The sequence below is a fragment of the Periplaneta americana genome, chromosome 6, assembly GCF_040183065.1.
Source record: "Periplaneta americana isolate PAMFEO1 chromosome 6, P.americana_PAMFEO1_priV1, whole genome shotgun sequence".
Taxonomy (NCBI): domain Eukaryota; kingdom Metazoa; phylum Arthropoda; class Insecta; order Blattodea; family Blattidae; genus Periplaneta; species Periplaneta americana.
The window spans coordinates 139,840,440-139,850,830 of NC_091122.1; the positions used below are offsets into that span (position 1 = coordinate 139,840,440).

A 10,391-nucleotide genomic window follows, 5' to 3' on the forward strand; every position below is an offset into this window, starting at 1 on the left:
TGAGCTATTCGCTCTAGAAATCTGCAAGGCTATTTCACTTCCACCCTATACAGCTATATATAAACAGGCACTAATTGTAAATCTCCTTTTTCATGGAAGAAATTATAGCTACTGTGTTATGTCAGAATGAGAGTATTGCAGAATAAAAGAAAATATTATATAGCCTATTAAGAATATCGCCACAAGTAAGAAATGTCTCTTGAAACTTACATTACTTTTAAATGACGATTTTAAAATGGAAAAATGATATTAGGAATTATTACAATCTTAGAAAAACTATTAGACTATATATGTGAATTTATACAAAATTAATTATATGTTTTTATAAACAGTTTTTTCCTTAATTAAGTAAACTTTATTGTACAGAAATAAGTACATTATGGGTGTGAATAACGGGAACAGGAAAAAAAGAAGCAACAACATTTAATTTATAAACAGTTATATGTCAAACATGGAGTAAGGGCACCAAGGGAAAAACACTAGACGAGGGGGATTCGATTCGGTGCTGTGAATTGAACTTCGACGTAGCTCAGTGGTTAAATCCAAGGACCTGGTTTCGATCCCCGGTGCCGGAGTGAAATTTTTTCTCCTCCAATAACAATTGTTACCGTAACAGATAAATTCTGTAGGACTAAAAATTAATCTTTACGTAGATTCTTTGCCCAACAGTGAATATATACTGTGGAATTCCGGCCACTAAGTCACTCGATTGAGTGCGCTCCTTGTATAATGACAATTGACTTAATATATGTCAACATATATATGTCGAACATGGAGTAAGGCCACCAAGGGAAAAACACTAGAGGAGGATGATTCGATTCGGTGCTGTGAATTGAACTTCGGCGTAGCTCAGTGGTTAGAGCGCTTGGTACATAGAACCAAGGACCCGGGTTCGATCCCCGGCGCCGGAGCGAATTTTTTTTTCCTCTAATAACCATTGTTACCATAACAGATAAATTCTGTAGGACTAAAAATTAATCTTTACGTAGAGTTATAAATTAAGTTGAATACTTCTCTATTTTGGTTCATTATAAAGAATGCTGTTTTGCGTAATTCAGAAAACGAAAGTTTATCTCATTAATTGAATGCATAATACAGTAAAAAATTAATTTAATCTACCTATGGTTCTCAAATAACTTTTCAAGAAAATGAAACACACACAGTAACAGGAGTCGCAACATGATTAAAGAAACGAATTATTGCAGCACGGGTAAACGTGGTGTAATGAAAAATTGTGTCATCTCTGTTATTAATATAATTTTTGTCATCCTAACCTTCAATGTACTTCTGAGAGACAATAATTTTGTGACAAGTAAAACGTGAGGCACTTATCTATATATATATAATTTGAACTGGTAATGGAAATTACGGGAAAACGGCTGGACGGATTTTAATAAATGACCCCTCATTTTAAAGCTTGGAACTCAAAGTTTTTCGGAAAAATAGTAGTTTTCAGTGACATGTCAATTTCTAAACATAATTTTCCTATTTTCCAAAATCTATCTGTTGTCAGTTTTGAGAACTAGCTAATAGGATTCACGGCCGACTTGATATTCCCTTCGCTTTTTTGTAGAGGAGAAGAGAAGCGAGCATCAAGTCGGCCGTATTGCATTTCAGAATAAAACAAAACACATACTACAGTAAAAAATATTACATGAAGGCCATGATCTGCAAGAATGCCGATATATTTTGAGCTTAAATTAAATTGGTTATTAAAAACTTAACTTACTAAAAATAATATACGGGTTCGATTCTGCGGTGTGTAATTTTCTGGGTACAGCTGTGTATTGATATTAAAAACTACAAAACTTGAGGTGGTTTGATGACATTATCACCATTAGAAATGAAATATTATTGTAGTTAATGCCATGATGTGACTATTTTTCATTAATTATACATATTAATGCTATATTGATGATATGAAAGTGAAACGTTTTGAGGTTATATAAGTACATGTAGAAAATAACTTAAATTATATTTTGATTCCTATATTTTACTGAGTGGCGGCTATATAGTATATATAGTATATGTTACTGAAAGCTATAAAACTTATGTAAGATAATATTATTAAAAATCAAATATTTTTATAATTATTAATCAAGTGGAGTTGGGTCTTTTTCATATATTTAATGGCGGTGTGGTGTAGATATTTATATGCGTGGTTCTCTTCAGTATTGGCTCAAGAGAGAGTATCTTTCATTGTTATGGAAGCAAATAACTTTCCGAATGTCTGGTATTCTTCATTGAAAATAAATCTGAAAAATGTTTATTTGAACGTCTAATGAACTTAGTTTGCAGCATTTGCTGCACAAGCCACTAGTCTTAATATGAAGACGGCCAGAGAACGATGATAAATAATTGTGTGTAAAAAAATCTGCTTTCACGCCAGTGTCGATAGAACACAAGAGTTGGCTGTAATGCAAAGTGACTGTCAATGTAGTTGGAGCACTGGTTATAGCTATTTGAGTTCACAGCACAGGACGTCCCTCTGTGTAATTATAATTCATAATCATACAACAACAAAGCCTCCAAATTAAGTAGCTCCAAACCAAAATGCGGATCGTTAACAAACCCGACCGTAGTCAACGGGTTAGCAGTATAATAAATCATTTGCGATATTCAGAAAGCACGTTACATGTGAGTGTTGATAAGACTATTAAAATTTTAACGGCCTTACTTTTATTGAAGCGTTTGTGGAGACTACACTTTAATGTACCGTCAATTTAATTTCATTCGTAGTTTTGAGGAGGACACTTCGCTTGAATGAGTCCGTCTACACAAGCAATATCCCTGTGATCCGAGTTAATAACCCTTAAAAGCATCATATTCAGGAGCATTAAGTGCAGACGAAGATGACCGGTAGTGCAACCTGCTGCGTTTCAATGTCGGTCTCCATCATTTACGAGGTTTAGTGGATAGAATGTAAGTACACATATACGAAATACACCTGACAACCTCGTCAAGTCCGTTGACGTGAAAAATTATGCTTGGGATTTTAGAGATATCTCGAATAATTCTTCTTCGAATCCTATTTATAGCGTTAGGGAATGACTGACAAACCATGGAACGGATACCGGAATTCAGCTCATTTCTTCTTTACACGTCGTAAAATTAAAAATGAAACTAAACAGACACTTCAAAAACAAACAAACAAACGTCTACTTCACAATTTTGACATTAGTTAAAATATAATTCTGCAATTATTTCTGTAGTTTTATTATTTAATTTTTGTGGGACAACCAAACAGCTGAATATATTAGAGAACAAATTCTAGAAAAAATGTTACATTAGGGTAGACGAGGGTAATTATAAACAGAGGGTAATTGCAAACAAATGCTGTGAGAAATACAAAACTGTCAATATAAAAATTTTAATTCGGGGGAATATTTAAATTAACATATTGGCTGACAGGCATTAAAATTAGGAAGATGCCAAAGAAGAATGGAAAGGAAAATACTCGGAATAAGCCTGAAGGACAGAATCAGAAACGAAGAAGTACGGCGACGAAGCGGCGTAGAGGACGTGGTCACACTCGCTAATAGGATGAAATGGCGCTGGGGAGGACACGTGGTACGAATGCATCCTACCAGATGGACACACACGGCGACACTGTGGGATCCAAGAATTGGCTGGAGAAACCGTGGACGACCGAGGACCAGATGGGGGACGAGTTCAAGTTGCAGCTAGGAGGACTGTGGATCAGAATAGGACGCCAAAGAACACGGTGGAAGGACGCAGTCAACCAACTTTGAGCGGGAGCAACAACCAGTGCTAGTGAAATTGGGGACAAAGAAGTAGGAATGTAAATAGACCATCAGGTCGGCTCTTCTGATGGTCAAGACTTGAAACCACCCCTGCCCAAGCAGGAGGCCTTGCCCCACTGGGGATTTACGGCTATTATTATTATTATTATTATTATTATTATTATTATTATTATTATTATTATTATTATTATTGGCTAACCTACAAAGCAGTTTGGCGCCAAATAGAAGTAACTGCTTAGTTGTGAACAAATGTTTTGTAAGAGTCTACAAAAAAAGTTGAGAAAGAACCTTGCTTTACCTTCATTTTTGGCATTGTAAGTAAACGTACAGTGCTATTTTTTAAGAATATGTTGTTTTTATGAGTAATGTATAGTAGTTAGCATTTATTACAATGGTTTTGAGATCTCCTATAACATCAGTTCATTAAATTATGACGTGTTTACATTTGCCCCATAGTTTTAATTGCTTAGGGGTAATTGTAAACATATTTCACTATGATTACATTTCATACTTTTCAGTAATCAAAGAGACCCCCACCCAACTACACTGTAGAGGATTTAGAGAGGGTTGTCACAGATGTCAAAAATAGTCACTACAGTTATCGTGAAGCTCAGGAGAGGTATTGAGTTCTATATCGTCATATATCAGAGGTTAAAGAGAGAAATGTATCAGTGACCAAAATTGGAGTTGGAAGGAATACAGCTCTTTCTTCTGAAATAGAACAAAAATGTTCAGTATATCATAGCCCGTGTGAAAATTGGTATTTACAATTACCCCCTCTCAAAGGGCAAAATGTAAACAGATGGGGTAAATGTAAACTAGCGATTAAAAGGTAAAAAAAAGTCAACTTTATTATTTTAAATCCATTTTCAGGGAAAAGAAAGATCTAAAAAAACACAATGTTTCTTTGTCATGTTTACCATTACCTACTGAAGGTTGTGTAATGTTGAAATATATTTAAAATCGGTGAAAAGTGTTTAAAATTACCCTGGTGTATCCTACTATTACTATTATTATTATTATTATTATTATTATTATTACTATATTTACATACTAATTACGATTACTTGGCGCTCTCTTACAAGCTAACATTCTCATGAAGGCAGACAAAAAAGTTAAGTTTTTTTCTTCCACTATGTTAATAATCCCAAAACAAGTGCTTATACAAATTTTGGCCACTCGGCCGCAATTACGAGGCGTCCAGAAAGTGATTTTCCCTGGGACAGTTTACAGAAAGAAAGCACAATTTCAAAGAAAGAATTATTGAAACAAATACAGCAATAAATTATTGAGCTATTTTTCAACATAGTCATCATTGGAATTGAGGCATTTGTCATACCATGAGATCAATTTTTGTATCTCTCTGTCGTAGACGTCTGTCGCCTGGGATCAGAAACAGTGTCTGCACCTCTTTGTCGATCCCATGGTATGACATGACTCAATTATGGTGGGGAATATGTTGAAAAATAGCGCAACAATTGGTGTATCTGTTCCAATAAATCTGCCCATGAAATTGGGTTTTATTTCTGTAAACGCCCTTGGGAAAATTATAGCGACATTTTACTACTTAATTAACTTATTATTCCCAGAATATGAATTTTACCAGCAATCGAAAAGTATTGGGAATAAATTTGAATAAGGAACAAAAAAAAGTTTCCTTCCCAGGTAGGATTCGAACCACGAAAGTCTTAGTTACCAGTCTATCGTGCTCTGGAGTGAACAAGGCTCTGAAATCAGCTACAAGAGTCGGTCAGGTTTTTTTGCCAATACTGTACACTGATTACAAAGAAATTACTCTATCATGTTAAGAGTATATCTTTAGTATAAAATGTAAAATTATTTTTATACAGCATTTCTAATTCTGAAAATGTTACAGTTACATAATCATCAATATCATAAGCAAAATAATACAGTTATCTTAAAAGCTAATGAGCTATGGCCCATTTGTTAAAGCACTATTGGTTACTATTAAATGGAAGCAAAACGATAAACACTATTCCGCAGAAAAAAGAGAGCTTTGGATCGTTTTAATTTAACACCTCTGAATGTTAAAGTTCGTCATTCCTGATTATCTTTTGTAATCAAACTGTGTTCTCTTCCGTGCTTTGTTGCGCTTCAAATGTCCAATTATTTCCTTTATTTCATTAAAATTTAAAACGAAAAAATGTGACTTTCCCATGTGATAAGCTGACATTTTTTTGATCATTAACTTCGCGTAACATTGCAAAATTGGAATCTGATAATGGATGGCAGGGTCTGGAGAAGGAAGATTGAGGGAAAGTGAGAGAGGTAGAAACGTCAGGAAGATCGCGAATGAATGAATGAATGAATGAATGAATGAATGAATGAATGAATGAATGAATGAATGAATGAATGAATGAATGAATGAAAGAATGAATGAATAAATAAGTAAATAAATAAGTAAATGCATGAGTAAATGAATGAATAAATGAATGAATAAATGAATGAATAAATAAATAAATGAATAAATTAATGAATAAATAAATGAATCAATGAATAAATAAATAAATAATACATACATACATGCATACATACATGCATACATACATGCATACATACATACATACATACATACATATATACATACATAAAATAAATAAATAGAATAATAAGTAAACACTTACTTACAAATGCCTTTTAAGGAACCTGCAGGTGCATTGCTACCCTCACATAAGCCCGCCATCGGTCCATATCATGTGCAAGATTAATCCAGTCTCTATCATCATATCCCACCTCTCTCAAATCCATTTTAATATTATCCTTCCACCTGCGTCTCGGCCTCCCCAAAGGGTTTTTTTCCTCCTGTCCCCCAACTAACACTCTATATGCATTTCTGGATTCGCCCACACGTGCTACATGCCCTAACCATCTCAAACGTCTGGATTTAATGTTCCTAATTATGTCAGGTGAAGAATACAATGCATGCAGTTCTGCGTTGTGTAACTTTCTCCATTCTCCTGTAACTTCATCCCTTTTAGCCCCAAATATTTTCCTAAACACCTTATTCTCATCACCCTTAATCTCTGTTATCTATCAGAGTGACAGTTCAAGTCTCACAACCTTACAGAACAACCGGTAATATAACTGTTTTATAAATTCTAACTAAGATTTTTTGACAGCAGACTGGATGACAAAAGCTTCTCAACCGAGTAATAAGAGGCATTTCCCACATTTATTCTGCATTTAATTTCCTCCCGAGTGTCATTTATATTTGTTACTGTTGCTCCAAGATATTTGAATTTTTCTACCTCTTCGAAGGATAAATCTCCAATTTTTATGTTTCAATTTCGTACAATATTCTTTTCACGAGACATAATCATATACTTAGTCTTTTCGGAATAATAAGTAATAGAATAATAAGTAAATAAATACATAAAATAAATAAATAAAGTAAATAAATAGAATGGGAGGTAATGAGGAAACAATGAAATAAAAGGGAAAAGAGGAAAACAAAGAGACAATGAAGATAATAAAGAGAATAAATGTAAAGGACAATAAAGAGGAGATGGAATGAGACAAATGAGAAATGGAGCCGAGGACAGAGGTGAATGAAAAGAAATATAAACAAAAAAAGAAATGAGAAAACAAGAAAGATGAAATAAAAGAAAGGGCACAAAAAAATCATCCAGTAGCGAACTCGGCATTTGCTCTGTGCACACTTCTTGAACTGCATATTAAAAGACTAAATACCTTTCATCATACGTATTATGCTCTCCCTTTTATACTGCGCTGGAAACGCAGTTCTGTTCCTTCGAGCTATAAATTCAGGTATGGAATAGAAATCCGTTATTAGATTTGTGTTTGCTTAACCAATGAACAGAGAGAAGATTCTTCCATATTCACTATAGAAAGTGGATGGAGAGACTCCAAGAATAATTTTCTTTATTGACTTTTCGTTTAATTCTCTAATATTTGGTCGTGATAACAAAAAACTATTGTATAATCGTATTTTGGGATGTTTAACAGTAGGATTAAACATTTAATATTTAAATTATATAATTCAGAATACGTCAGCACAATCTGACTTGAAAATTTTCTGTTAACACAACCCATAATGGAGTCTGTAAAAGTAGTTAGGACTGCAGGAGAGAGGGGGGAATTCTGATGAATTCTGCCCTCTCAACTGCATCGGAACCTCTTAACAAACAACCCCGTCGGAAAGGCAACGCGAGAGAACACGAGAAAAATAAATGGAATATCGTAGAAACAAAAGCCAGAGAAGTAGGAACTCTGGAGAGAAAGTCTACTAATAACAGTTAAAATGAAATACATAAGCACACAATATACCATTTACAGAAACAATTTCTTACAGAATGTATTTAATTTTGTGGACTTTCAACTGTTTGAACTTCATAACAAAGAATACTACACATCTATGGCTGTTACCATAATTACACGTAAAAAAATATATAGAAACTCTTTACAAAATGAACTGGGGTTTCTCGGGAAGTTATTGAGCTATCAATTAAGAAAAAAAAAATCTTTGGAAAATTCAACACTGCGTTTATATAAACTAACATTCTATTCTACCAATAATAAAAATTAATTAATCCTCAACATGAGAAATTACACCGACATATGGTGCTGACGTATAATTTCAAACAGCCAAGGGACACAGAAAATGGAAGACTAGCGGTACTGGTACTTATTCTTTTACGTCAGAAACAGTTCCTTTTGCGCTGGAACAGGTAAATTGTTATAGTCCTTGTTGATGATACTGATTAGAATGATGGCGGAAATTGCAATAAACTGAAATAAAAGTAACAGAGGATTCATAGGATTCTTGTAATTGCATAAAACGTTTGGTTGTTATTGTGATATTTAGATTTTTATGGAATTGGTTCTTATTTATAAGGATTGTAAATATGACAGAGTGAAATAACTTTAATGCAATTTTTGTGTTATATTAATGATTATTTTACTTTATTTTTAGTGAATATAATACAGTGTGATCGAAAAGTCCCTCCGCAGCTGTATTAGTTCTAGTAACCGTAGAATACAAGCCTGTGCAAAGTTGGCACTCCCCCAATCATTCCGGTTTGACAACCTCACACCCCCAGCCCATCAAATGCTTAGCAGCCAGTGCTGCCATTTGATTTCTCTACCAAATACATTTGAATTCTCTGCCTAGTGGATCTCGGCTACACAAGCACTGCGGAGAGACTTCTCGATCGCACTGTACCATAATATCAGTACAAGTGTTTACAATGGAATTACTGTATTTCATCTGAATTGACTTTTTGGAGAGCCGTTAATGTGAGTCTATAATGTGATAAATAAGAAATATGCTGTATGTAATTCATGCAAGAAAATAAGTCTATCCTTCTAGCAAACACCACACCAATGTTGCTAAGCAAGTGACGTGAAAGTAGTATGACGTAACTCATTGCCGTGACAGAGGTATTGAGCATTTTGTAACATATTATCCATTTGAAATTGGAACATAAAATTTCACGTTAAGATTATACGAGACAGAAAGTTCTTGCGGCTGTAAGAACAATTCACATAACCTCCTAGCCTTTCGGAAACTCGTCTTAGCTAAACGCTGTCTCATTTAAATCATTAGCTCTAAAACATATGACAACCATGATAATAATTATAGTGATGCTTTCATATAATTATAATTACCTTCTTTGAGACGTTAATGATAATTTATTCATATTGTAAATATTTAATAAATATAATTAAACAGTTTTAACTAGGGATAAGATCTCTGTGTCGGTCATGTTTTCATAAAAACTGGTATTTTTTTTGTGAAATAACTAAAATGTTGTATTATTTCAATCTCTGATTTCGAAACGAATTTAATTGTACAGATTGGACCATAAGTCACGTTACCTTCCACCAATTTGTTTATTTCACTAATAACTGTGGGTAACTAACGACTCATATACAGGGTCCGGCAGTTGGTTATTAGTTTGGTAGAGCTGTAAAATGAAAAGAGAATAGCGAAAAGGAAATGTTGTCAAGGGAACATGAACTTCCAAACATGCAATTTTGGCCAGTTAACGTACGCATTTTTGTGATCAGTAGAGATTGAAAGTAAGTCCGTTGTTCAAACACAACGTCGATTTCGCCGTGAGTTCAATGTTCAGAGACACGGTAAGATTCCTTCGAGGAACACAATAGTGAGTTGGTTTAACATGTTTAATGCCAGAGGCAATTTATAACCTTCTTTTCATGATAGTGGGAGTTATGTTCGTACTCCAGAAAAAATCCAAATTGTGAGATTGGCTGTGCAACAAAGTCCGTCAAGATCTGCAGTGCGACATGCTGCGGCCTTGAGCATACCTGACAGGACAGTTCGTCGGATATTGCACAAGGATCTAAAATTTCATCCCTACAAGATTCAATGGAATGGAATTTGATGCCATACTTCATGAAAATCATAATGTGTTGAATAATTTGTTTATGTCAGACGAGGCACATAGTCACTTAAATGACTTCGTCAACAAGCAAAATTTCCGATACTGGAGTCACACAAATCCTATGGCACTGCATGAACGGCCATTACATTGTGAAAAGGTGACCGCATAGTGTTCTGTCTCTGCTGCAGTCATAATTGGTCCTTATTATTTCGACGATGGAAATGAGAGAGCTGTTACG

The 10,391-nt window shown here is 34.3% G+C and overlaps 1 non-coding gene across 1 annotated transcript; it reads left to right on the forward strand.

Moving 5' to 3' along the window:
* Positions 1 to 838: 838 nt before the first annotated feature.
* TRNAY-AUA (transfer RNA tyrosine (anticodon AUA)) lies at positions 839 to 911 on the forward strand. The gene has a single exon. It is a non-coding gene; the product is annotated as a tRNA-Tyr (tRNA).
* Positions 912 to 10,391: the final 9,480 nt, after the last annotated feature.